General features: G+C 33.4%; 1 protein-coding gene across 36 annotated transcripts in view; it reads left to right on the forward strand.

Annotated features, from left to right (window-relative positions):
* The window catches only part of ZBTB20 (zinc finger and BTB domain containing 20), an 814,450-nt gene that overhangs the window by 105,860 nt on the left and 680,877 nt on the right, over nucleotides 1–27,713 (forward strand). The window contains exon 1 of one of the 36 annotated variants that reach the window (XM_077993882.1): nucleotides 874–957. The exons of the other annotated variants lie outside the window; for them this stretch is intronic. The gene's annotated coding sequence lies outside the window, so the exon portion shown is untranslated. Of the gene's footprint in view, nucleotides 1–873; nucleotides 958–27,713 lie in introns of those variants that run through there. 36 annotated transcript variants of the gene reach the window in all.

Raw genomic sequence — 27,713 nt, forward strand, 5'->3', positions numbered from 1 at the left:
CTTATAATCTTAAAATATGAGGAGAAAAAAGAAGTAGAGAAAAAGATTTGGATCAGAATTAGAATTTAGGGAAAGAATATGTCAGTAGTATAATTAAAGAAATAATCTATTCTGAAAATATTTACTTTTTAAAAGGGAGGGCTAAATTATTTATTTACATTCTCTTTCTCTCTTATTTGGTTTTTCTTTTCCTGTTATAAAACTCTTCCATGTTAGTGCTGTTCTGAAGAACTTTATAACACCATGAATTTGACTGGATTGATTGCATTTTACTGTTTGCCATTTTTTTTTCTTTAAGGAGTCTTAAGGTTAGTGCAGACAATAACAATATCTGTAAATAAACTTCTAATAAATTCATTGTAGAAAGGTGTAGTGTCTTCATAGTTTTAAATATATGACTTTTTATTTGTTTAATTAAAATGAAATCAGCTATGTAATCTTACTTATAAAAATGATGTATGCTTATTGTAGGAAATTCGGCCACTACAGGAAAATTATATAGACAAAAAATTACTTGTTTTTTAATGTTTCATATCTATGTAAAAATATGTATTTATGTTTACATGCAGATATAAATAGGAACATATACTACATGTTTTGTAGTTTATTGGCATTAGATATAGAGAAATTGAATAAGAATGTTCAATGTGACTAACTTAATGAATGGGATTCACGAGTTATTACAGGAAATTGTATGTTGGGTCCCGCAGAGGCTTTTGTGGTCCTGCGTATGGCATGAAGATACTTCATTAAGGTTAACATCTATCACAGGAATGCTAAGTATGATTTGCTGCTGTATATCCTGTCTCATGGGTATAGCACATTGCTGGCTGCGATTGATGTTTAAAGAGTGTTCTTCCTTTTCCTTATTCATAGGCATACCATTTCCTTTCTGTAACACCTACCGGTTTTACCAGTGCAGAGCAGCAGGAGCTGTAATGGCAATACCACCTACAAGTGAGTGCATACTGTGAGCCAGTCATTGTTCTGGATTCTTCTTAAGCATTATTTCATTTAATTCTCACAGTATCCACATAATGTAGTTATTCTGCCCATTTTGGGGATGAGGAAAATGAAGTTTAGATTGAAAGTAGCTTGTGTTCTTGATAACTTTGTTAAACAGTCTTAGTAAAATACTATCTCAGGTATGTTTTAAACTTGGCACTGCCAAATATGATTTAATTGGTGTAAGGCAGGTCTTTGGCATTGGTATGTTTTAAAAGGTTCCCAAGCCATTCTTACAGTAGCCGCCATTGGAAATCACTGATACAGATAATAACCAATTTCATTTTTTGCAAAAGTTTAATAAGTAGTCATTAAAGTTTACAAACCAACATCATCTGGTTTAGCTTTTATTTCTTCACTGTCACTTATTTTGCCTTTCAAACTAGCCAGGTAATAAGACCGAGTCACATTAAGCTTTGCTTTCTCATTGGAGGTCTGAAGCTTGGAAAACAGTATGCCTGATACTTATAAATAAAATGAATGTATCTATAAATCAAAATCAGCTGTCTGAATTTAGTTTTTTTTTTTTTTTTTTTCTTCTCACTGCAAAATAAAAGAGGGTGAACCTACACTGGTTGGCTGGCAGTAAGAATACCAACATTTAGTCTTATGTGATTTGAAACTTCTTGGAGAGTGTGTTAGGCCATTCTTGTATTGCCATAAAGAAATACCTGAAACAGGTTAATTTATGAAGAAAAGAGGCTTAATTGGCTCATAGTTCTACAGGCTGTACAGGAAGCATGGTGCTGGCATCTGCTTGGTTTCTGGGGAGGCCTAAGGAATCTTACAGTAATGGCAGAAGGCAAAGGAGAAGCAGGTACTTCACATGGCAAAAGCAGGAGCAAGGATGTGAGGAGGTGCCACATGCATTCAAGCAACCAGATCTCATGTGAACTCACAGTGAGAGCTCACTTATTACCAAGGAGATGGTGCCAAGCCATTCATGAGGTGTCTACCCCCATGATCCAAATACCTCCCACCAGGCCCTCCTCCAACACTGGAGACCATATTTCAACATGAGATTTGGAGGGGACACATATTAAAACCATAAGAGACAATAAATTCTGAAAATAAGGGCTTATGAATGCAAGGAATAGTGGGGGAATATTAGTGACAAAGAAAATGTGGAGTAAAACTTTGTATCTCAAAATTCTACTCCTATATGTTAGATGCTCTCTTTTTTTCTGGTTTCAACTACTTTCATTTATTTTATTATTTCTTCTGAGACCAGAGTTTTGCTCTGCTGCCCAGGCTGGAGTGTAGTGGTGCAATCTCAGCTCACTGCAACCTCCGCCTCTGGGTTCAGGTGAGTCTCTTGCCTCAGCCTCCCGAGTAGCTGGGATTACAGATGGCTGCCACCACACCCGGCTAATTTTTTAAAATTTTTAGTAGAGACGGGTTTTCACCTTGTTGGCCAGGCTGGTTTCAAACTCCTGACCTCAAGTGAGCAGTCTACCTCGGCCTCCCAAAGTGCTGGGATTACAGGTGTGAGCCACCATGCCTGACCTTCAACTGCTTTTTAAACAAATTATTAAAAGACGTTGTAAACTCTTAGACTATGTTTTCAGTGTTAAAACATGAAATAGGCTCATTAACTCTTATATAGAAAATTTATAATTCAGTATTTAAAGCATTGTCAACATGACTTTATGGGTAGAAGCAATATTTTCAGAGCTAAGGCTAGGAAAAGGACATGCATTTCTAGAAAGCTGCAACCAAAAGCTGGAAAGGCCAGAAATTATAGAGATAGAAGTTAATGAAAATTTTTACTAATGACATCTTCAGTTAATTATTTTATCCCTTTGTATTAATAAGGCCCCAAATCTTAGATTTAATTTAGGATATCAACACTTATGATCAAAGATAATAGTCCCCTTTCTCTTTGCATACTTTTGTATTTGGTTTAAAAAATGGAGTATGATCATAACGCATGGAAAAGATGTAGCTTATTGGTGAAGATCTCATGGATAATTTTCAAATTTGGAAGAAGTAAGTTTATATTTCTCTTTCTTGATTTAATTGGGTCTTACCTAACAAATTAACTTTCACTGTAAAATAAAATTTTAGTTTTTAATCCAAAAAGGGAAACCTGAATGCATTTTGTATGAGTGTGGGTATATATGCTGAATTTGACCAGTTTGTAAATCAGTAAGTGGGTAATTCAAGGTCAAACGAAAACTATTCAGTTGGGGAAAAGGGTGGGGTAAGAGAATTTAATTGTTTTGGAATGTACTCAATAAAAATATTTCTTTTTTTAACTCTAGGAAAATATACTGGATACTTTGTTTCTAAACTCATTGTTGCACAAATAAATAAAGATGTTTTAAAATGAGCTCTATTCTTTTTCAAGACCTAAATGGAAGTTTCCTCTGCATTTGAGCAGACTTCAGCTACTAATTTGCAGATGAACTGATCTGTTGGAAAGATTTTACATATGGACCTTAACATGTTTTACCTTTTATAAAAAAGTGAACATAATGTTTTAAAACTGGCATTTTTCTTCACCGACAGCATAGAGTATATTGTGATAGGGTTTTAAGTAGTTGGAACACTAAATTGAGCTTTGAAAGAGAATGCTCCTATCAGCTCCTCTTTTTTCAATTCCTCTGTACATCTCAAATTCCTGTATTGCTCTGCTTATGACTTTTGCTTTCTTTCTTGTTTCATAATGCTAAAATGGCATGGTCTCAGTCTGGTTTAGTTTGTCTTGGTGGAGAGTATCATCAACAACAAGAAAAACGAGGACAGCTGTTAAGGGATTGGATTCTTAGCTGGAGATGGAGTGGCAAGAGAGGAAGGCAGAAATAAAAGTTACCCCCTATCTGTTAGAATAAACTCTTTAAAAAAGAAAACCTTATTCTCATAATTCAAGCAGGCTCATTGTAGCCGCTTTCCCTCAGGAAATAGACAGAGGGAGACCTTCCACACTACTAAATAAACAATTCTACTGTTGAGTATTCAAACTTTTGTGTCTAATTTTAAAGGCGTGATGACATGGGGCAAACAGAACTGCTTCTCTATAAGGAATTTATAGTTATTTGGAACATTTTACATCCTAAGTTACAAACTATTTTTGTGTTTCTTACTAATCATGTTAACATATTATCAACCAAACATTAAAAATATATAGAGCTTCTCCAATGTAAATTCCTTGGTATAACTAAATATTGGTCATAATTTTCTTTGACATATAAATTCTTCCAAAATAATTGTTAGAAACCATGGGCTTAATGAATATACAATCCAATTTATAGCATTTGCATTCTCTTCCTCTCTGTTTATCACAGAATGGCATTAGAATCATTTGGTTCTATCATTTCCTTGTCTTAATCTTGTCCTAGTTCTCAATTGTTTTTCAGTTGTGAAACATGACAAAGTGAACCAAAGACTGGATTTGTAATCCAAAAACTAGAGTTTTGGTTTTGGTACTATGATTTATTAACTGTACCATATAAATTGGGAAAATAATTTACATGAGCCCCAGTTTCATTCCTTGTAAAATGTGAATTGTAATGTTTGTCCATATTGTAATGGTGTTAATTGAAGAAGAGGAGAGATGGTGAATATAAAATTACTTTATGAATTTTAGGTGTTTTACATATGTATGTATTATTATTATTTAAAAACAAATGGCAACTTTTGAAAGAGAAATTTAAGATTCCATTGAACTCAAGGTTGTATTTTTAATTTTCTCCAAATATTTTTATAATCCTCAACTGCCTTTTCCATCATGCACCAACATGGGCTTTACCTCTTTTAAAAAATGCATGTTCCCCTTACAGTAGTCTATTACTTCATGCCAATCAGTCTAAATAGTACATATTCATTTAATGGGATTTTTGAATAAAGGAATTATTTAAGTCAAAAATACAGGCTCAGAAATAGTAACTGATGTTATGAAGACTTGAGCACTCTATGTCGCCATCTAGTGCCCATTAATTTACCCTTGCTGGTGCCAGTAATTTGAGGATTCCACTACCCCTGAAATGTTTCAAGGCAAAAACTAGTATTTATAGAAATGAGTTTCTCACACATGATGCATATATATTGTCTAAACTGCAAATGTGACCATGTCACCTTTCTACTTGAAAACATTTCTTTGTGCGCAAGGTTAAACCCAAACACCTTAGCATGGCTTATATTGACCCCAGATATTTAGTCATGATCTACTTTGTCAATCTTCTTTTCACTCTTTCCATGCTGTATGCCTCACATTTCAGCTTTACCAAATTTCTTGCCTTTTTCACTAACCACACCATGTACTTTCATGCCTCTGAGTACATAATGCTTCTTCTGCCTGAAATATCATTCCATTCCCTTACTGTCTAGTGAAATCCTATTAATCTTTTAAAGCCCGGCTCAAATATCACCTCCTCAGTGAAGTCTTCCTTGATTCTCCTGGGAAAGTTAAATGCCATTCCAGTGTGCTCCCAGAGCACAGGCTTCTAGAATAAGATCTTACACTTTGGAAATGATTATTTTTGGGTGTCTGCTTACCCTGACATATTATAAGCATAGGCTTTGTCTTATTCTCTCTTTTTGTATGCCACTTGGCAGTCTTTGGCACATACCAGGCTCTGAATAAATATTTGTTGAATGAATGACAATGATTCAATCAGTCAGTGAGTCATTCAGAATTATATAAAGCCATACCACTTGAAATTAAAAAAATTATGTATATAACTTTATTATTATTCTTAATTGACAAATGAAATTGTATATATTTATGGTGAGCAAAGTGGTTTTAACATATATATATACACACTCAGTGTGAAATAATCAAGCTAATTATCATCTGTCATCTCACATATTTATCATTTGTGTGTGTGTGTGTATGTGTGTATATGGTGATAACATTTAAAATCTACTCTCAGCAATTTTCAGGTGTGTAGTGCATTATTTATTACCAACTATATGTTATCATGCTGTAAAATAGATCGCCATAATTTATATCTCCTGTCTAACTGAAATTTTGTACCCTTTGACCAACATGTCCCCATTCTCCACACCCCCCAAGCCACAACCTTTGGTTACCACCACTATTCAAAAAATAACTTTTGAAAAGCAATGTCCAGTGCATAAACTTCTTAAATTGGGAAAATGAAAAACTTTTTAATACTTTGCTGATAAAAATCAGACAATTGTAGGTTGATAACTGCAGATTCCAGGCCACATTGGAAAAACATCCACCACTCAACATTATTAAGTATTTTAATTCTGAGCTTTGAGAAGACTGATAGAATCATATTGTATAACTGCTTTAAGGGTAATCTAGGCCAACTCCCCACTTTTGGCATAAACACCTCCAGTCTCTTTATGTTGACTAATATTTCAAGCAACACATCATCTGCGAGCAATTCTGATGTTGAGAGGTTCTTATTTACTTTGAGTTGAAACTATATCTAGTATTCTCAACCCATCATTTTATTAAGAGTATATCCCTTGGGAACGTATAGAGTAGTCTCATTTGAAGTTTTCAAACATTTGAAACGTTTTCTATCCTGATTGTTTTCCTAATCGCACAGTCAACATGTAATACCCTTGATTCTTTCTGCCATTCCAAATATGTTATGATGTTAGTCTTTCACCCTTCCTTTTCCCCCTTCTTAGAATATTATTGTGCTTCTGGGTCATCTGTATCACAGTATTGATCATGCCATCCGACCATTGCTGATGAGAGTGGGAATGTCATCTCCCTTATTCTAGATACTGTTATTCTGTCAGGTCAGTTTAACATTTAATTGGATTTTTTCAGTACCCATATCACATGGTTGACTCATATCTGACCTTACTGGAGATGCTATCTCATCTTATTCGAGGATACAGTAACAGGTCATTGAGATATTATCTAGTTATGATGTCAGAGAAGAAGGCAATAATCTCCAGTAAAGGGAGAGAGTGTAAAAAAAATAATAAAAGGGTAAAAAATTGCATAACTTAGATGTAATACAATGGCTAAAAGGTGGTGAAAATATTATTTTAAAATGTTAAATCTTTAGATGTTACCACTTTCATATTGCAGATGTGTGAAGCAAATGTTGATGATAGTATTTAGAATTAAAATATTAAAATTTTAATTTTAACATTTCCTTTGAATATAATGATGTTAATAGTTTACGAGCAACAGATTTTTAAAAATTGATGATTTCTATAATGTTGGATGCATTGTTTATATTTAGGGACAAACTTGTTTAGGGAAAATTTAGCTTTGGTTTTACAATAAAAATTGAAGGAAAAATATATTCAGGAAACTTCACTGGGATGAGTTTCGTCCATTCAACAAGTATTCTATGTTATTTTCATTGCTTATGTTTTTGAGTATTTACTGCATAAGTGTATAAAGTATGTTTATCAATGTACTGATTGTATTTACACCTATTTATTTGTGATATTTACGCTTTCTAGTTAGATTGTAAACCTGTATGGCCAAGTCAGTTTTCACCTTGCTTTGTATGTGCTTGTATCATAGAGTTCTGTGATGTTATTATACATAAAAGGGACAAGCTTTGTTATTGGAAATTGTTAATTGAGTTTATGAGTATCTTCAAAATGAAGGGTGTGTAGTACTTGCCTTGTTCCTAATAAATGCATTTTGGATTAACCAGTATGTACTGGTTAACCCACCTTAGAGCTAACATAGATTTTCCCTGTAGGTTTTTGACCCTGTGACATTTATCATCATGAATAGGCTTGAGATTGGAAGTTTAACCCGGAAAAGCTGTTATTTATTTTTTAATTTTATTTTAATTAATTAATTTATTTATTTGGAGACGGAGTCTCACTCTGTTGCCCAGGCTGGAGTGCAGTGGCGCGACGGCTCACTGCAAGCTCCGCCTCCCGGGTTCACGCCATTCTGCTGCCTCAGCCTCCGGAGTAGCTGGGACTACAGGCGCCTGCCACCACACCCAGCTATTTTTTTGTATTTTTAGTAGAGACGGGGTTTCACCGTGTTAGCCAGGATGGTCTCGATCCTCTGACCTCGTGATCCACTTGCCTTAGCCTCCCAATGTTATTTCTTTAAAAACCTGTGACTATAACTTTGTAATGTGTGACAGTGTAGGAGGTGGCATCACTCGTGTGAAACTTCATTGTTTGAATAGTTGTAAGGATAATGGAGTTAGTTATTTAATCATGTTTTAGACCTCATTTGTGGTATTTGGAAATTAAAATATTCTGTGTACTAAAACCTCAAAGAATAAATGTTTTCTAGCATATTTATTTATTTAAAAATAACACTCAAGGCAAGATTTAAAGAAATAGCAACTTATAGGTACAGTTATGTGTTTCCTGATTTTTGTGCTCATCTTCACCTATCAATTACTGCTTAAACCACATTCCTCCCCCTGGATTAATTCTTAGAATGTATTTATACTTCTCCTTATAGACTACTAACTTGTTTACAGCTCCAATTGTGCTTTGGAACATTTTAGCTTCAGATATTCTTGCAAGAGGATTTTTATTTTAAATTACCAACTCTGTCCCAGTTTTGAAAGTCCAAATTATCTAGTTAAAAATTCTTTACTTGGGGCCGACCATGGTGGCTCACGCTTGTAATCCCAGCACTTTGGGAGGTCGAGGCTGGTGGATCATTTGAGGTCAGGAGTTTGAGACCAGCCTGGCCAATGTGGTGAAACCCTGCCTCTACTAAAAACGAATGGAAAAAGATCAGCTGGGCATGGTGGCGCATGCCTGTAATCCCAGCTGCTCAGGAGTGTGAGACAGGAGAATCGCCTGAACCTGGGAGACGGAGGTTGCGCTAAACCGAGATTGTGCCACTGCACTCCGACGTGGGTGAGGGAGTGAGACTCCGTTTCCACCTCCTCCCTCCGCCCCTTCCACCAAAAAAAATTTCTTTACTTTGGATTCAGATAGATATGGGTTTAACACCTTACTGTGCTTGTTACTTTGGTCAGTTTTCTTAATCTCACGATCTTTGTTTCTGAAATAGGTGGACCTTACCAGATTGTTAAGCAAAATGATTATGATATTTAATGAGGAATGCTCAAGATTATCCTCGGTATTAGTAAAAGCTCAATAAACAGTAATGATCATAAATATATTATTATTTAATCAGATTTCTCTGTTGTCCATTTGAATCAGCAAATCATTCTCCTGAACCTTAAAGACTGTAGCTCCAGTTTCACTGTAAGCTTCCTCTATGATGAAACTAAATTATATTCTAGAATGCTTTCTGCTAATGCTAGGAGGAATGTTCTTGGTTTACTTTGTGGACATTCATCGTAAGTTCTATATGGGTTAGAGTCCCTACAGATATGTATTTTTTTCAGTCTCAGGGCCATATTAGAAAAAAAAAGTTAATGCTGTCTCTTCAAGCCCAGTGATTACCATGAAAAGTTCCCTATGTATGTATTTTTTGGGTGGGGCAGGTCACATTTAAAAAAAATCACAAAGTGGCCGGGTGCGGTGGCGCACACCTATAATCCCAGCACTTTGGGAGGCGGAGGCGGGCAGATCACAAGATCAAGAGATGGAGACCATCCTGGCCAACATGGTGAAATGCCGTCTCTACTAAAAATGCAAAAACTAGCTGGGTGTGGTGGCACGCGCCTGTAGTCCCAGCTACTCGGGAGGCTGAGGCAGGAGAATCGCTTGAACCTTGGAGGCGGAAGTTGAAGTGAGCCGAGATTGCACAACTGCTCTCCAGCCTGGAGACAGAGCAAGACGGTAGTCCCAGCTAGTCGGGAGGCTGAGGCAGGAGAGTCACTTGAACCCGGGAAGCGGAGGTTACAGTGGGCCGAGATCGCGACACTACACTTCAGCCTGGCGACAGAGTGAGACTCCTTCTCGAAAAAAGAAAAAAAGAAAAAAAAGTCAAAAAGCTTTTCTCCCATTTTTTTCAACTTTTTTATTGGAGTAAAATACACATAACAAAATTCACCACCTTATTCAATTTTAACTGTACGGTTTGGTGACATTAAGTACATTCATATTATTGTGAAACCAATACCACCAAGTATCTCCAGAATTATTTTCATCTTGCAAACTTAAAGCCTGTACACATAAAAGAATAACTCCTCATTTTTCCTCCCCACCAGCATCCATTTTTCCTCCCCACAACCACCATTGTGCTTTCAGTCTCTGTGATTTTAATTTCCCTAAGTACCTCATATAAGCTGGATCATACAGTATTTGTCTTTTTGTGTTTGGCTTTATTTCATTTAGCATAATGTCCTCAAAGTTGACTCATGTTGTAGCATATGTCACAATTTCCTTACTTTTTAAGACTGAATAATATTCCATTGTGTATATATATCACAATTTGTGTATCCATTTTTCCATCCAATAGACACTTGGATTGCTTCTACATTTTAGTAATTGTAAATATGGGTGTTGTGAATATGGCTGCTGTGAACATATGAACAAATATCTCTTCAAGACCCTGCTGTCAGTTCTTTTGAATATATACCCAGAGGTGGAATTGCTCTGTCATATGGTAGTTCTATTTTTAATTTTTTGAGAAACTGCCATGATGTTTTTCACATTTCTATCAAAGGCATAAAATGGTTCCAACTTCTCCACATCCTTACTAAAACTTGTGTGTGTGTGTGTGTGTGTGTTTGATAGAAGCAATTCTAATTGGTGTGAGATTCCATTTCATTGTAGCTTTGATTGACATTTCCCAAATGATTAGTCATGTTGAACATCTTTTCATGTGCTTGTTTGCCATTTGTATATCTTTCTTGGAAATAAATCTATTCAAGTTCTTTGCACAGTTTTGATTCAGGTTTTTTGTTGTTGTTGTTGTTGTTGTTGTTGTGTTTTTAGGAGTTCTCTATATATTTTGGAATATTAGCCCCTTATTCAATATGAAACTTGCAAATATGTTCCCTCATTCAGTGGTTTGCATTTTTACTCTGTTGATGGTGACTTTCGATGTGCATTTAATGTTTAATTTTTATGAAGCCTAATTTGTGTTTTTTGTTGTCATTGCCTATGACCTGTTGTCATACTCAAATAAAAAACGTAATTTTACTTATTTCTTTCTGATTTAGGTGCCTTTCATTTCTTTTTTCCCTATTGGCTGCTCTGAATGGGACTTTCAGTACTATGTGGAATAGTACTTGCCTTGTTGCTGATCTCAGAGGAAGAGTCCCTACTCTTGAGTATTATTTTAGCTGTGGGATTTCAATATATGGATTTTATTATGTTGAGGTTGTTTATTATTCCTAGTTTTTAAGGATTTTTATTATAAAAGGATGTCAGATTTTGTCAAGTAGTTTTTCTGCATTAATCAAGATTATTGTTTTTTCCCTTTATTTTGTTAATGTGGTATATTATGTTGATCGGTTTACATCTGTTAAAAATCCTTGCATTTCAACAACAAATCCTACTTGGTCATAGGGTAAAATCCTTTTAATATGCTACTGAATTTGGTTTGCTACATTTTGTTAAGGATTTTCAATTCTTGTCAGTGCTCATAGAGATACTGGTCTGTTGTTTTTATTTATTGTGTTTTTGTCTGGTTTTGGCATTAGGGTAATACAGGCCTCATAGAATCAACCAGGGAGTGTTTCCTTCTCTGAATTTTTTGGAAAAGTTTGAGAGGGATTCTTTTTTATGACTGAATAATATTTCATTATGTATATATGCCACATCTTCTTTATCTATTCATCTGTTGATGGACACTTCCAAATCTTAGCTATTTTAAACAGTGCTGCAACAAACATAAGAGTGCAGATATCTGTTTGATATACTGATTTCCTTTCTTTCTGCTGGTATGTACATACCCAGCAGTGGGAATACTGGATCATGTGGTAGCTCAATTTTTAGTTTTTTTGAGGAACCTCTAGTTGATTTTAGCCCTTTTAAAAATATTTGGTAGAACTCACCAGTGAACCCATCAGGTCCAGGACTTTTCTTTATTGGGAGATTTTTGAATATTGATTCTATCTCCTTACAAGTTATAGGTCTATTCAGATTTTCTATTTCTTTGTGGTTTAGTTATAGTAGGTTTTGTTTTTCTAGGAATTTCTACATTTCAAGTAGGTTATCCAATTTCTTGGCCTAGCAATTGCTCATAGTGCTCTTTTATAATCATTTTTATTTCTGTAGAATAGTAGTAGTGTTTCCCCTCTCATTTCTGATTTTTGTAATTTGAGTCTTCTCTTTTTTTCTTAGTATGTATATCCAAAGGTTTGTCAATCTTGTTAATATTTTTGAAGAACCAACTTTTGGTTTTATTGGTTTTATCTTATTTTTCTATTCTGTATTTTTCATCTGCTCTAATATGTATTTCTTTCCTCCTGCTAGCTGTGGGTTTAATTTCTTTTTTTTTTTTTTTCTAGTTCCTTAGGTTGTAAAGTTAGGTTGCTTATTTGAGATCTTGTTTGTTTTTTAATGTAAGTATTTATAATTATAAACTTTCCCCTTAGCACTCCTTTTGCTGTGTTTCCTAAGTTTTGATATGGGATAACACTTTTTCATTCATCTCTAGATGTTTTCTAATTTCTCTTGTGATTTCTTTTTTGATCCTTTGTTTAAGAGTATGTTGCCTAACTATTTTCCTTTTGTTACTGATTTCTAACTTTATCCCTTTGTGGTCAGAAAGGATACTTTGTATGATATTTGTCTATTTAAATATATGGAGACTTAATTTGTGGCCTAACATGTGGTCTATCCTGGACACTGGTAGTTGCCTTATGTACACTTGAGAAGATTGTGTATTCTGTTGTTGTTGGGTGGAGTGTTCCCAGTATGTCTGTTTTATTGTTATTGTTCCTTGTATTACTAACAAATTAGTTTTACAGTTTTCTGTACCTTACAACCCCCCATTTCTGTTCCCAGAAAATATCTATAATATTTTATTCAATTTGTTCTTGTAGTGACTGTGTAATGTAACTTTTCCTGTCTTTTCTCCTTCCTTGTGTCTCCTGCAGTCACACGCTTCTCTTTCCTCATTACTCAGGTTTAAAAACATAGGTTTCTTAAAAGATCAATAAAGTGGTTACTTCATTATATATAATCATATCACTCCCTAATACAATATAGTTTATTGTGTGCTTACTGTCAAAGCCATTTTATAGAGAAAGCTCAATCTGGACCGTATTAAATAAAATACATGCTGTTATACTGCCTTTCATTTCATGCCAAAAATTCTAGAAAAAATTATATTTTTAAAGGATTAGGACCACCAGATATATCTAAGAAGTCATGGTTCTTACCACTGGCTAATTTAGCTCATTTAAACAATTTGAATTTTCCCACTTCCCTTGAAAGCCCAAAGGAAGACAATTTTGTCATGATAATATGACACTAACTTATCTTTTGATAAGGGTATTAAGAGCAAGCAGTCTGATGTACTCAGGGTTGGATAGCATGCCCCAATTTTTGTTGACTAGTGACCTCTAAAACTTATTACATTTGAGCCCACTTAATATCAAGTCACCTAATGGAAGCACATTTTTTCCACCAAATCATTTTGTACTAATTCAGTACAATTTTACCCATTTAATATCAATTGACACTAAACGATTTCCTGTGCAATGTCAATTGAAAATCACTGATTTCCTTCTAATACAGCACTTAGTGTCAATTTCTGTGTGTAGCAAAAGCATTTTTTCAATTAACTACACCATATAATTTTTTGTTTTTAGTTGTTTGCATGGACTGTCTGATAATAGTTTTGTGAAACAAAGACATAAGAAGGAGAAAAGGATGACTTTCTTTTTTGGCATTAAATAATTTAAATCTCATGATTTTATTTTCAGTCTAAAGGAGGTCAAATAGCTCCTTGGAAAACTTTGAATTATATCAAGCAATGTGGTGGTAAATCGACATTAGCAGTAAATAGAATTCTGTATTTTGGCACGTTGTATATACTAGGCTTATATAGAAAATGTTTTGACTAATAAAAAACATCATAAGTTCCTCCTCTCATGATTTAGTTCAAGAAGATGTACTGTTGAATAATGATTAATGATAATTATTCTTTCCTTTGTTAGAGGGATGAGCTCACTTAAATATCCTTATGCACTCTTACTAGAAAAGTGGTTTACCATTACCTCCACTAATTCATGAAAACTGGGAAAGCTGTGTGGACTAGCACAGCTAGGAGAAGCACAGCTGAAGCTGTTCTTTTGATTAGATAATACCAGGTTTACTCAGCAAACACAAATATTTTCTTAATATATACATCTCTTCATCATTCTGGATGATGACGGGCAATGAGGAAATTGGAGTAGATCCTGATTTTCTTAGAAAATTATGAAGGGATGTATGTAAATAAAAACAGAAAATTACTTAAAGTTATATAGAAATTTTATGCATATTGACTTTTTATTAAAGTACTAGGGTACTTAGCCAAACACTTTGTAGGATATCTGCCTAGATAAGGCATGACCTCTTCACATAACAGAAATCAACATCTAATGAGAGAAAAGACTCATAAATGAGAAATCATTTAAAAACAATAAACTTCAAGTGATAAATTGTGGGACACAGTTTGTATATGGTACATGTGTTTAGAATTTTAGGAATATCAATATATACCTAGAATACTCTAGGATGACTCATTGAGCTGTACCCTGAAGGAAGCTTGTGGTATAACGTCGAAAGGAGGACAGAATGATCTCATTATGTTGTCTTTTTTTTTTCTTTCACACTTCTTACACAGTTTGATGCCTCTTGTGTTGTTTGTTTCCCTATTGACGTTAGCTTCATTTTGGAATAATCTTAATTAGAAGATATTTTAGCAATAATTCAAACTAATATTTTCGAATGTGTACTAATTGACAGATATAATACTAGGAAATGAGCAAGGAGAAAGAGGTAAAATGTTACCCTTTCTCTTGAGGAACTTTAATCATAGGGGTGGAGTAATACATGTAAACAGATAATATTAAATAGCATTAAATAGTGCAACAATGTACTATGGGCAAACAAAGGAAGGCCACATATTCCAGCCTGATAATTCAAAGAAGACTTCTTGTTGTCTAAAGGGATGTCAGAAATGACCCTTGAAAGATGAACAGGAGATGTATAGACAGGGAAGGAAGGAGGATCTCTTCAGTCAAAGGGGACTATATGTATAAAAGCATGGAAATTATAAACATGGTATATGTGGGAAGTCATTATACCCAAATGTAAGTGTATTTTACAAAGTTCCTATAATAATGTATGTACTGTTTTATAACAATTTCTCCGTTTAACACTATATGCTAGTTGTTTTTCCCAGGTCCTTAATTATTTTTCATAGGACATTGTTTTCAGCTGCTGTATGATACTCTGTCATATGTTGCAAATAGTTTTTTCTAAATTTATTGTTTGCCTTTTAGTTTCATTTGTTTTTGCTATACAGACCTTTCATTTTTATGTGTTCAAATATTCTATTTTTAAAAAACATATTACATTTTTTATGGCTTCTGCCTTTGCTTTTATGCTTAGGAAGACCTTCTCCAACCCAAGATAAGATTAAAAATTCTTCTATATTTGCTTCTAGTTCTTTTATGGTTTTATTGTTTACATATAACTCTTCAAACCATCTGGAATTTTATTTTGATATACAGTGTGAGATAGGCTCTAAATTTACTCTGTTCTAAATATTTAACCAGTTGTCTCAGCACCATCAATTGAAAAAATCTATGTTTTTCCCACTGATTTAAAATGCATTATTTATCATATGCTAAATACTTAATTTACAAATGGGCTTGTTTCTTGCCTTTCTATTTGATTTCCAGCCTATTTTTTCTCTTCAGTTCTATCAGTTTCTATATGGTTTACTGGGGCTATGCTATTTATTGTGGCTTTTACAATACGGTTTAAACCTGCTAATGAAAGTTTATTTTTAGTATTTTTCATTTTAAAAGGTTAGTGGCTATTCTTAACCAATTTTTTATAAGAGGTTTAGAATTATTTAATCAAGGCCTCTCTACCACTGCCTGCCCCACTTCAATTTTATTGGACTTCTGAGAATGGTTGCATTAAATTTATGAACTGTTTTGGGGAAAATTGACATAGAGGTTTCTTATCTGTAAGATGTCTTAATATATTCAAGATATTTTTAACATTACTTAGAAAAACATTTTTTCCATATAAGTCTAACATTTTTCTTGTAGTGTTAGTTTCTATGTATTTTTTATTTTTTATCATTGGTAATAAGAGATTGTTCTTTCTGTTGCACTTTTAAATGGCTGTTTTTGGTATGTGTGTGTGTCTGTGTGTGTGTGTGTGTGCGTATAGTAAACAAGGAGCTTGCTGATTTATAAGTTCTAATTATTTCTTAATTTTTTTTATTCTACTCCTTTCTCATATTTATAGTTCATGTTAGGTGGTATTGCTGGAGCTTCCAAATTATAATAATAAGGGCTAGCAAGAGTTTGTTTTTCTCTTGGCTTCAGTGGGAATACCACTAATGTTTTCCACCATTAGGTGTAGTGTCAACCATTTTATAGGTAGATATTCTTCATTATGTTAAAAAGTTTCATCATAGTTTATTAAGAGTTTTAAAATTAAGAATTGTGATTGATTTTTATTACATGCATTTTCAGCACTATCAAAATTATTGTTTTTATCATACTTATATTTATTATCTAAATTTATCATATAATATATTAGTAGATATTCTAATGGAAAACTATTTCAACTTTCTTGGTCATCACAAATTATTTTTAATATATTGTTATATATTACTTGCTGAGAAGTTTTATATCCTTATAAGCAAAATTATCTATATTAATACTAATAGGAATACAATGTGAGCCATATATGCAATTTAAAATTTTCTTGTGACTACATTTTTAAAAAGCAAAAAGAAACAGGTGAAATTAATTTTAATAATGTATTTTATTTAAAATGATATAGCCAAGATATTACTATTTTAATATGTAATATGAAAATGGTAATGAGTTATTTTAGAGTTTTTTATAGTGAATTCTAAAAATCTGATGCTTTACACTTGCATCTGATCCTAATCCAACGGAGTCAAATAACAGTGTTCAGTAGCCTCCTTTGCTGTACTGTGAAGTCACATTTTTAGGCTTTTGCTAGCCTTAGAAAATGAATTTGGAAATATTTTGTTTTTGTTACTATGCTATGGGTTTATTTTGATCCTTGAAAACTTAATGAAATTCAATTTTCTGTTAAAACTGGGGTTTAAGGAGATATTGGTCAAATGATACGACATTTCAATTAGGTGGAATAAGTTTAAGAGATCTATTGTACAACATGATGACTATAGTTAATAATATATGTATTCTTGAAAAATGATGAGTGGATGTTTACTCAAAAAAAACTATGTGAGGTAATACATGTGTTAATTAGCTAAATTAGTTGTTCTATAAGGTATATATACTTAAAAACATCATGGTATACATGGAAAATACATAGAATTTTATCTATCAATTTTTGAAAAAGGAAATTAAATAGAATTTTCTCTTGAACCACCTGTTTCTGGAACCTTTCTGTAATTAATTTTTAAATTTATTGGCCTCTTAAAATTTTCCATTTATAGAGTCAATTTTGAAAATTTATATTCTCTTAGAAGGTTATGTCCTGAGATTTTCAATTTTATTATATATATCTGTAATAGTATTTTGACATATTTTAATGCTTTATGAATATTTGTAGTACATTTCTTATTCTTTATTTTGTGTGTGTGTGCATTGTCTTCCATATTACTTGATTAACAAAATTGGGTAATTACTTACAGAATATTTTGTGAAATAAGAATACTTTACTTTTATTAATGCAGAATCCAAAGGACTGCATTACACACCATAGGATATAGTCAAGAAACCTTTGGACATGGGAGTTTCAAGCTCAAAGGAGAATTCATACCTGAAGAGAAATTTGAAGCTATCAATACATTGGTAGTTGATAAGGTCATGAAAAGAGATTGCCAAAGGAAAATGTGTTGAATAGGAAGAGACAGAATATCCATAAGAGTGCGTGATTCAGCAGCATTGATTTCTTTTCTTGCCTTGTCAGTAACACAATATTTTTAGTATAAATTTAAATGGACAAATTTCCCTTAATGTAAGAACAAACACTTTAAGCTTGTGTCAGAAAGATAAAAGCTAATTACCTTCATGTAATAGGAAAATTGAGAAATATTTATGCAAATCCTTCACATATGTATTAAGCCTGGAAGCAGGAAAGTGGAGTTTATTCTTATTTAAACCCTTCATTTTACAGGGGAGGAATCCCAGGTCCACAGATACAATTTTTTTTCCTAAAGACATTATATTAAATAAGGCTTTCCTCAATTTGTATAATTTTTATTTTGTGATCCTATGAATCATTTTTTCTTGATATATGTAAATATTTCTTGTATTTTATTACTTTTATTGTGGGGATCATGCTTTTCCAACTAGAAAACCATTCCTTGCTATTTCAGGTATCTGAAGTGAATCTTCATAATAATATCAAAGAATATACCCGAAGGAATATAAGTCATTCTGTTATAAAGACACATGCATGTGTATGTTCATGGCAGCACTATTCACAATAGCAAAGACATGGATTCAACCTAAATGCCCATCAATGATAGACTGGTTAAAGAAAATGTGATACATATACACCATGGAATACTATGCAGCCATAAAAAGAATGCGATCATGTTCTCAGGGACATGGATGGATAGGGCTGAAAGCTGTTATCCTTAGCGAACTAACAGAGGAACAAAAAACCAAATACCACATGTTCTCATTTATAAGTGGGAGCTAAATGATGAGAACACATGGACACATAGAGGGGAACAACACACACTGGGGCCCATCAGAGGATGGAACGTGGGAGGAGGGAGAGGATCATGAAAAATAACTAATGGATACTTGGCTTAATACCTGGTTGATGAAATAATCTGTACAACAAACCCCCATGACACAAATTTACCTTTGTAATGAACAAAGTTAAAAAAAAGAATAAGGCAAATTTTATAATTTTAAATTGATACATAATTTCTATTTTAGTAACAGTAGTTACCAGTGGTAGCTACTACTACTAACAATAATTAAATTCAATTGTATTTTCTTAGTGAATATGTAGCTGCTATGTTGTTTAAATAATAATAGTGTTAGGGCATCTAAAGGGAAGTTTTATGTGGTAGAGTTAACCCCTCTCTGTTGTGATTGAAGTGTATGAGGAAAGTCTTACTTTTCTAATGGCCTACTGTACAGTTCTTGCAATTCCCATCACTAGCAAACAGTTCTTTTCAAATGGAGTGACTTGTTAAAATGCAAGAGGGATGTGAGATATATGCTTTACTCTTTTAATATCCAGTGTGAGTTAATTTGTGAGATTATTTTCCCAAAGCACCAATCCAAAAGGGGTGCCTTAAGGGAAAATGAGACTCAATAACAGTTAAGTTTTAATGAGGAGGATAAAAAGGTGGGTTGCAAGTATGGGGAAAATCCAAGGAATCAAGTAGAGGTCTCTGAGTACCAGATGTATAATCAGGATAGTAGACTGTTCTTAGTCCCATTATGGGCCTTATCAATTTATATTGCAGTTTCTCCCTCTCCACCTAGGTTGTAAACTCTTCCATGTCAAAGAATGCCTAATTCATCTATCAATAGCACTTACCATAGTTCCCGGAAAATAGTTAGGATTCAGTAAATATTTATTGGATAAATAAAGGAAAAAATTGAATCTAGGAGTTAGGGGTTATTACAAGGAAGAAAAAGGGAAAGTCTAAAGAAAACACTGTCAGTCCTATTTTTGGCCTTGACCAACTTTGCTTTCTCCCAACAGTAGTCCTCTCATTTAGTCTTGCAAGAAGAGGTAAACTACAAAAACTTTCCATATGTTATACATTAACCCATGTAGTTTAGTTATGAAATGAGATATAGATATCAAATATAAATACCAGTTTCAAAAATTATACAGTAAAATACATTTAACTTTGAAGTACTAGTCATTTAATATTTGACTCAAATAGAGATAAAGAGATATAAGTTGGAATCATTAAAATCTTAATTGAATTTTTATGATTGAACTAGTTATGCTTGGAAGTACTGGTTAAAAATATTCTGATTGTAAAGAACATTTTCTTTACTTTAGCATAATTTTTTCCCTCTGAGTACACCAGTAGTGTAATGTAAGAATCAAAAAGGAGAGAGAGAAAAGGGAGAAAAGTGGGGGAGGGAGAATATAAAATTTGGACAGATTACAAAGAAATTAAGTGAAAGGAAGGAACAATTTAAAAAAGGAAAGAAAGAAGTACAAAGAGTAAGGATTTGTTGAAAACTCTATAGTGGAAGAGTTTACTCAAGTTTGGATTTGTCTAAGAGAAGTACAGTATATTTCAATTCCTTATGACAATCAAGATGGGAAGATGACTATGAGAGGGATAGCAGAGATAAGGAATGTAGAAGAAAAGAAGGTGATGCAGAACTGAAAAAGACACAGACATGAGAGCTGAGAAAGAACACATGGGGCACAGGCATAGAAAGACAGAATGAAAAACAAAACAAAAAAAATAGAGTTTATGGGATTCAACAGAATTGAATCTAGGCATGTCGTGTAGCGCCAGCAAAGTTGAAACAAGCACAGTTTTACTGTGTAAGCTATGAATAGAAAGTAAACTGTCCATTTTTTTTTTAAAGATAGAAACCCTATGCTACGTTGAAAACTTACTTCCTCCTCCTAGTTCTTTCTTCCATTTCGACCTGTTAAGGTTTCAATCTCTGTCCTTCTAGGTACAATTTAAATGTCATGCTCCAGTTAAAATGAATTTTTCTCTCTCTGTATTTATATAGTGCTTTCTAACTCCAAAAGAACACTTAAATCTGTCTCACAGTAGTCATTGAAGGTTATCTCCTTACCTCACTATTTGTTCATGAGTCAGGGCTGGTCTCATTGTTTCTTTATCTCCATCTCCATAGATTCAAATCTTTTGAACAAATGTCTCTTAACTTTTTCTTCAAAATTGTTACTAAAGTGTCTTAAAGGCCAAAATGTTGCTAGTATTCAGAATAATTTTTCAAAATGAAGGGATTCCTAAAATTATTATGCTACGGAGTAAATTAAATATTTATCTTACCTGGAATAGCCACTTTCAAAATGTCTCCAAGTTTTTTTTAAATTTATTTTTAACTAAGAAGAGCATTCTCAGTGGAAATGTATAAAATATTTTAACATAATATTTAGTTTGACAAATATACAAACATTTCCATTGTTAGACTCCACATATTTTAAGTAATGATGACTTATTTTGAGCGTGGAAGAGAGTAGATTGTTTGAATTGTAAAAGTAGAATTTCTTGGTAGCAGAAGAAAAAGGATCCTTTTTACAGAACTCAGTTTATATAGCATAACACATGCAAATATGTTCATTTGAGAAAATATTCATGTTTGAACAGTGACTCAAGTTTGCATTCATTATATAAAAATTTTTAAATAAAACTTTTACAATGTAGGACATCATTGAAAAGAACAGCTTCATTACACATAAACATTTAACAATATTTCTAATGTTGCATATGTGTAGTTTTTTTTACAAACGTTCTTAACTTCATGGGTATGTGTGTACACACAGATACTATATATATGTATCTATGGAAATATACATACTACCCCCATCTTTACAGTAAGCTTGTTATAGAAAGACAATGCGTTTTCAGTAAGTAAGCTTGATTTTGTTTTTGCTGCTGAACTTCATATGTTTAGGCCTGATTTCAGTGAAAAATCAAGTTGACTAAATCCAAAATTCAAACATAAAGTTCTTTGTATTCATGCAAGCTATTATCCAGGAAAAGAACAATTAAGACTTTTACTTAGAAAACACTCTAAATTAAAAATGGCATTCCAAAAATATGAGGAAAGACTCAAGTGGTACATAAAATTAGACTAGATGAAACTTGTCCATTAATGTAAAGTAAAAATAAAAGAAGTAACTAAAGGATAAAAAACCTATAGTCCATGGCTGTATCCTGCCTTTTACTCCATCTAACAGCCTGTAAAAATTTAAATTAACTCACAGATCTAGCCAGTAGGACATTCGATCTTACAAAGTTATACCATAGCAATAATGTTCTGCCTCATAGTGGTATTAAAAGAAAGTTTCGTTTAATATAAGGGAAGTCTTTCATTTATAATAAAGCTCTTCAATGTAAAGTCAATCCAACAAAAATATTTCAATAAATGTTTAAAAGACGTACAATGTAAGCATAAATGGAAGAGAATAGGTATTATATGTGTGTGTGTATAGAGAGAGTATATGTACAATATGTTTATTTAAAGTAGAGATGAATAAACATGAAGAAGCAAACTGGATTTACATATGAGGCAGGGGAGAGAATGTAATGAGTACAGTACAATAAAGTCTCTAGATTTTATCTTTTATCATCCTCGAAAAAGACAATTAAATATTTTAAAAAGGAAAAGAAAGAAAATGTTTCTTCCTTGAACTGCTTTTAAGATTCCTTTACTCGAAGTTAAAAACTGTAGCTGCCATAACTAGTTGGCTCATTAGTTTATCTAAACCTGTCTAGACCTGACTGTAGTGTTTCCCGTTATATGCCTCTGAATTAATTATCATTTGCAAAGATCTGAAACCTTTGTCACTGAAGCTACTTTCATGGGATTTAACAAAACATTTTGAACTGTTGTGAAAATACTGAGGCTAAACTGTTGGTTGGCTGCAATTGGTATTATTTTTGGTAATCTATAGGTGTAGCATAACCATGCTCACACATATATCAATTTTAAAATATAATTTGTCTTTTTTGAATAAGCAATAAAACACTAAAGCCTGTATTACATAAGAGCCTGGGTACTCTGGTGGCTCAAGACATTTGGGTTTCAGCTTTTTGCTTGAAAATACATTTGAGGAAGTGCAACTAATCCTAGGCAGAGTTGTGCTGCCCAGGAATGTCTTGTCCTTCCAGTCTTAGAGGAAAGAGCAAATACTTCATTTCCAATCATGCTGTCTGCTTCTTGCATGCACAGTTCAAAAATCCTTTTCTGTTAGCTGGACTGTTCTGCATTTATCTTCTGGATTTTTGTTGTTCTTATTTTTGTGGAAGCATTTTATTTCTTCTCTAATTATTTCTAACTCTTCTCTGCGTGTGTCTTCCCTAGTTTGCTCAGTTTTTCCTTTTACTACCTCTTCGGAGTTCTCTGTCCAACCAAGATTTTCTTTGCTGTTTTATATAACCATGTTGACTCTTATTTTGGTTTTGGATGTGTGTACCTTAGGAAGAGACTGCACTTTATTGTCATTAATGTTCCTCAGACATCTTCCACCTGCATTCAGTATATATATTCAGACTTTATTTCACATTCTTTCAAATTCTCTTTCCACCCTTAGTCCATTAATTTTGTAATATAACTTTTATATGAAACAAATGTTCCTAGGTACAGCAAAGACTAAAAGAACAAATAAAGTACTCAGATGTCTGCTAATTTTTCATGAGTCTAATGTTAACATTGAGACCATTTCAGTATGTATTAAGTCTGAAACTTCCTTTTTTATTGTATTTACATAATATTTGCTGCTTGAAGCACTAAAACATAGGACATGCACTAAATTCTTCAGGGATTCCTGTGTTACATAATTTTGTTCACTAAATCCCAGGTAATTATAAACCTCATTTTGTTTAAAATACCATGATTTCACTTGGTAAAATTCATTCAATGCAATTTTCTTTTTGCCCCAAAACAACTCCTGAATATGATCATAAATTATTTGTCAATGAATTATGTAGGTTCATAATTAATCTGTCTAAATTTTTTTCTCTGTCAAGATGAAGGGCAGATTTAAACTGCTATATAAATAGAGAGGGGTAACAACAACATCAGGAAAAATTAGATTTTTCTTTTCTTGTGGCAGCACTTACAAAATATTTAGTCAGGGTAGGTAAAGTATAACTGAGCAAATTGCTGAATTTCAAACTATAATTTGATGTCGGGTACAAAGGACAAAAAAGCACAAAATCTGGAGGGGAGAAAAGTTAACACTGTATTAAAATTGTCAAGCAACTTCTAAAGTAGATCAACTGCCTTCATAATATTCTCAGAACAAAATGTTCTCCAAGAGAAGATCTGATATGAAGAGCCAAAAAAATGAAAAACATTCACTACCAATTTACTGCAGTCACCCATAAACTATTACAAGAACATTATGTATTAGGGTTCAAGCCAGCAAGCTATTAAAGCAGACTGCCCTGGTGTCTTTTCATTTTACTTTAATGCTACCGAAGCATTAATAACTCTGCAAGGAATTGTACTTATGTTGAAATTATCTTATCATATAATCAATTTTTCAAATATTCCAAGTCTTTTAAGGTGAGCTTTGCTTCTTTGTTTCTTGTTGGTCATTGTTGTTCCACTTTCACAAGTGTGATCATCATTTTTTGTTTGTCTAGTCCAATTCTTACTTTCATCTTGGAAACATATCAGTCTAAATGGTGCTAATTGCCATAGTTAATGAATGCCAAGACATCTAGCACCCTTGGCCCCATTGCCATTTTATGTGTCTCTGCTCATGTGGAGATCAAAGAACAAAAGATGGAAAGAATCATATTTAAAAAATTAAGTAGATGTCACATATACACCTTTTTTGGTTTGTTGATTTTTCAACTTTCATTGGGAGAATAAATAATCCTGCTGAAATTACTTTCCTTTATAGTCTGTGGTTAATTTTATCTTGTTAACAAATTTTCTAACTAAACCTTTTTTAAAAATTTATTTAAAGGATAGCAATGATACTATGGCAGAGCATGATTAACCCAATGATCTAACTCTTTAAACACACTAATCACGGTTCTTCCTTGGTGGCGTAAATTCCAGGCAACCAAGACATCTTTCAGTCTTCTTTACTAATGGAAAATATTAGCACATATAAACTTTGTACAAAATTAGAAGTCCTGGTAACTTCATACATACAAATCAGCAGTGATTCAATGTGTGATTGAAACTTTAAGAGATTAAAAAAACAACAACAAAAATCCTTAGGCATAAACAGGATTAAATTTGGAAGAAGTCATTGAAATATAAATTTCAAGGAACTGGGTATTTCTTGCCAGCACGGAAATAACCACAATTTAGTAACATTTTCTGAAGCAAATATTCATATATTTGTGTGATTATTTAGTATGTGCATGTGTGTTGTATATATGTATGTGTGTTTGTATTTCTACCTCAATTAGACTGTAAGATCCGTGATCCATCCTTCATTTCATTACCATTGTATCTCCAATTCCAGCACAATGTCTGAAACATAGCATTTACTCAACACGTATTTGATAAAGAAATTATAGCAGTGATACAAATGAAATTGTACATATTTAAACTTTTTAAAATCCTGAATATGAAAGAAATTGTGAGAAAGCCTTAATGATAGCATACTTCCTCAATAGGTAGTTCAATTCACATCTCTCTGTGACAGCATTTTTTTTCTTGACCTATCTAAATAAAAATTGCCATCTTTAAACTATTAATTTATACTATAAATTTTTCTTAAAAAGATTTACCAATGATAGTTTAATGGAAATAACGTTGAATCTATAAATTACTTTGGGCAGTATGGTCATTTTCGTGATATTAATTCTTTCTATGCATGAGCATGGAATGTTTTTCCTTTTGTTTGTGTCCTTTCTAATTTCCACAAGGAGTGGTTTGTAGTTCTCCTTGAAAAGGTCCTTCACTTCCCTTGTCAGCTATATTCCTAGGTATCTCATTCTTTTTGTAGCAGTTGTGAATGGGAGTTCATTTGTGATTTTACTTTCTGCTTTCCTGTTGTTGGTGTATAGGAATGCTAGTGACTTTTGCACAATTGATTATGTATCCTGAGACTGCTGAAGTTGCTTATCAGCTTAAGAAGGTTTCGGACTGAGATGATGGGCTTTTCTAGACATGGGATCTTGTTATCTGCAAACAAAGATAATTTAACTTCCTCTCTCCCTATTTGAATACGTTTATTTCTTTCTCTTGCTCAATTGCCCTGGCCAGAACTTCCAATACTATACTGAGTAGGAGTGGTGAGAGATGGCATCCTTGTCTTGTGCCGGTTTTGAAGGAGAATGCTTCCAGCTTTTGTCCATTCTGTATGATATTGGCTGTGGGTATGTCATATATGGCTCTTACTATTTTGAGGTATGTTCCTTCAATACCTAGTTTATTGAGAGTTTTCAACATGAAGGGATGTTGAATTTTAAAATTCATATGAAACTCAAAAAGAGCCCAAATAGCCAAGACAATCCTAAGCAAAAAGAACAAAGCTGCAGGCATCATACTACTGAACTTCAAAGTACACTACAAGGCTACAGTAACCAAAACAGCATGGTACTGGTACAAAAACAGACACATAGACCCATGGAACAGAATAGAGAACTCAGAAATGAGACTACAAGCCTACAACCATCTGATCTTCAACAAACCTGACAAAAACAAGCAATGGGGAAAGGATTCCCTCTAATAAATGGTACTGGGAGAACTGGCTACCCATATGCAGAAAATTGAAACTGAACCCCTTCCTTACACCTTATATAAAAATTAACCCAAGGTGGATTAAGGACTTAAATGTAAAACCCCAAACTATAAAAACCGTAGAAGAAAATCTAGCCAATACCAGTCAGAACGTAGGCATGGGGAAGGATTTCATGACAAAAATGCTAAAAGGAATTGCAACAAAAGCAAAATGACAAATGGGATCTACTTAAACTGAAGCGCTTCTGCTCAGCAAAAGAAACTATCATCAGAGTGAACAGCCTACAGAATTAGAGAAAATTTTTCCTTTCTACCCATCTGACAAAAGTCTAATATCCAGAGTTGACAAGGAACTTAAACAAATTTGCAAGAAAAACCAAACAATCCCATTAAAAAGTGGGCAAAGCACATGAACAGACAGTTCTCAAAGGAAGACATTTATGCAGCCAACAAACATGTGAAAAAAACCTCAACATCAGTGATCATTAGAGAAATGCAAATCAGAACTATAATGGGATACTATCTCATGCCGGTCAGAATGGCAATTATTAAACATTTCAGAAACAACAGATGCTGGTGAGGTTGCAGAGAAAAAGGAATGCTTTTGCACTGTTGGTGGGAGTGTAAATTAGTTCAACCATTGTGGAAGACAGTGGGGCAATTCTTCAGAGATCTAGAGGCAGAAATACCATTTGACCCAGCAATCCCATTACTGGGTATATACCCAAAGGAATATAAATCATTTTATTATAAAGATACATGCACATGTATGCCCATTGCAGCGGTATTCACAGTAGCAGAGACATGGAATCAACCCAAATGCCCATCAGTGATAAACTGGATAAAGAAAATGTGGTAAATATACATCATGGAATACTATGCAGCCATAAAAAGGAATGAGATCATGTCCTTTTCAGGGACATGGATGGAGCTGGAAGCCATTATCCTCAGCAAGCTAAAAGAGGAACAGAGAACCAAACACCACATATTCTTACTTATAAGTGGGAGCTGAACAATGAGAACACATGGACACATGGGGAGGGGGAACAACACATACTGGGGCCTCTCAGGGGTTTAGGTTGGGGGAAGTGAGAGCATCAGGAAGAATAGTTAATGGATGCTGGATTTAATACCTAGGTGGTGAGTTGATGTGCAGCAAACCACCATGGCACACATTTACCCATGTAACAAAGCTGCACATCCTGCAAATGTACCCTGGAAATTTTAAAAGTTGAAAAAAATATTTATCAGTCCAAAATAACTTTATTTACCTATCTTATTACTATAAATAAAGAAACAATATGTTTCTTTATTTGTGCACAG

Source organism: Macaca mulatta, chromosome 2 (assembly GCF_049350105.2).
Source record: "Macaca mulatta isolate MMU2019108-1 chromosome 2, T2T-MMU8v2.0, whole genome shotgun sequence".
NCBI classification, from domain to species: domain Eukaryota; kingdom Metazoa; phylum Chordata; class Mammalia; order Primates; family Cercopithecidae; genus Macaca; species Macaca mulatta.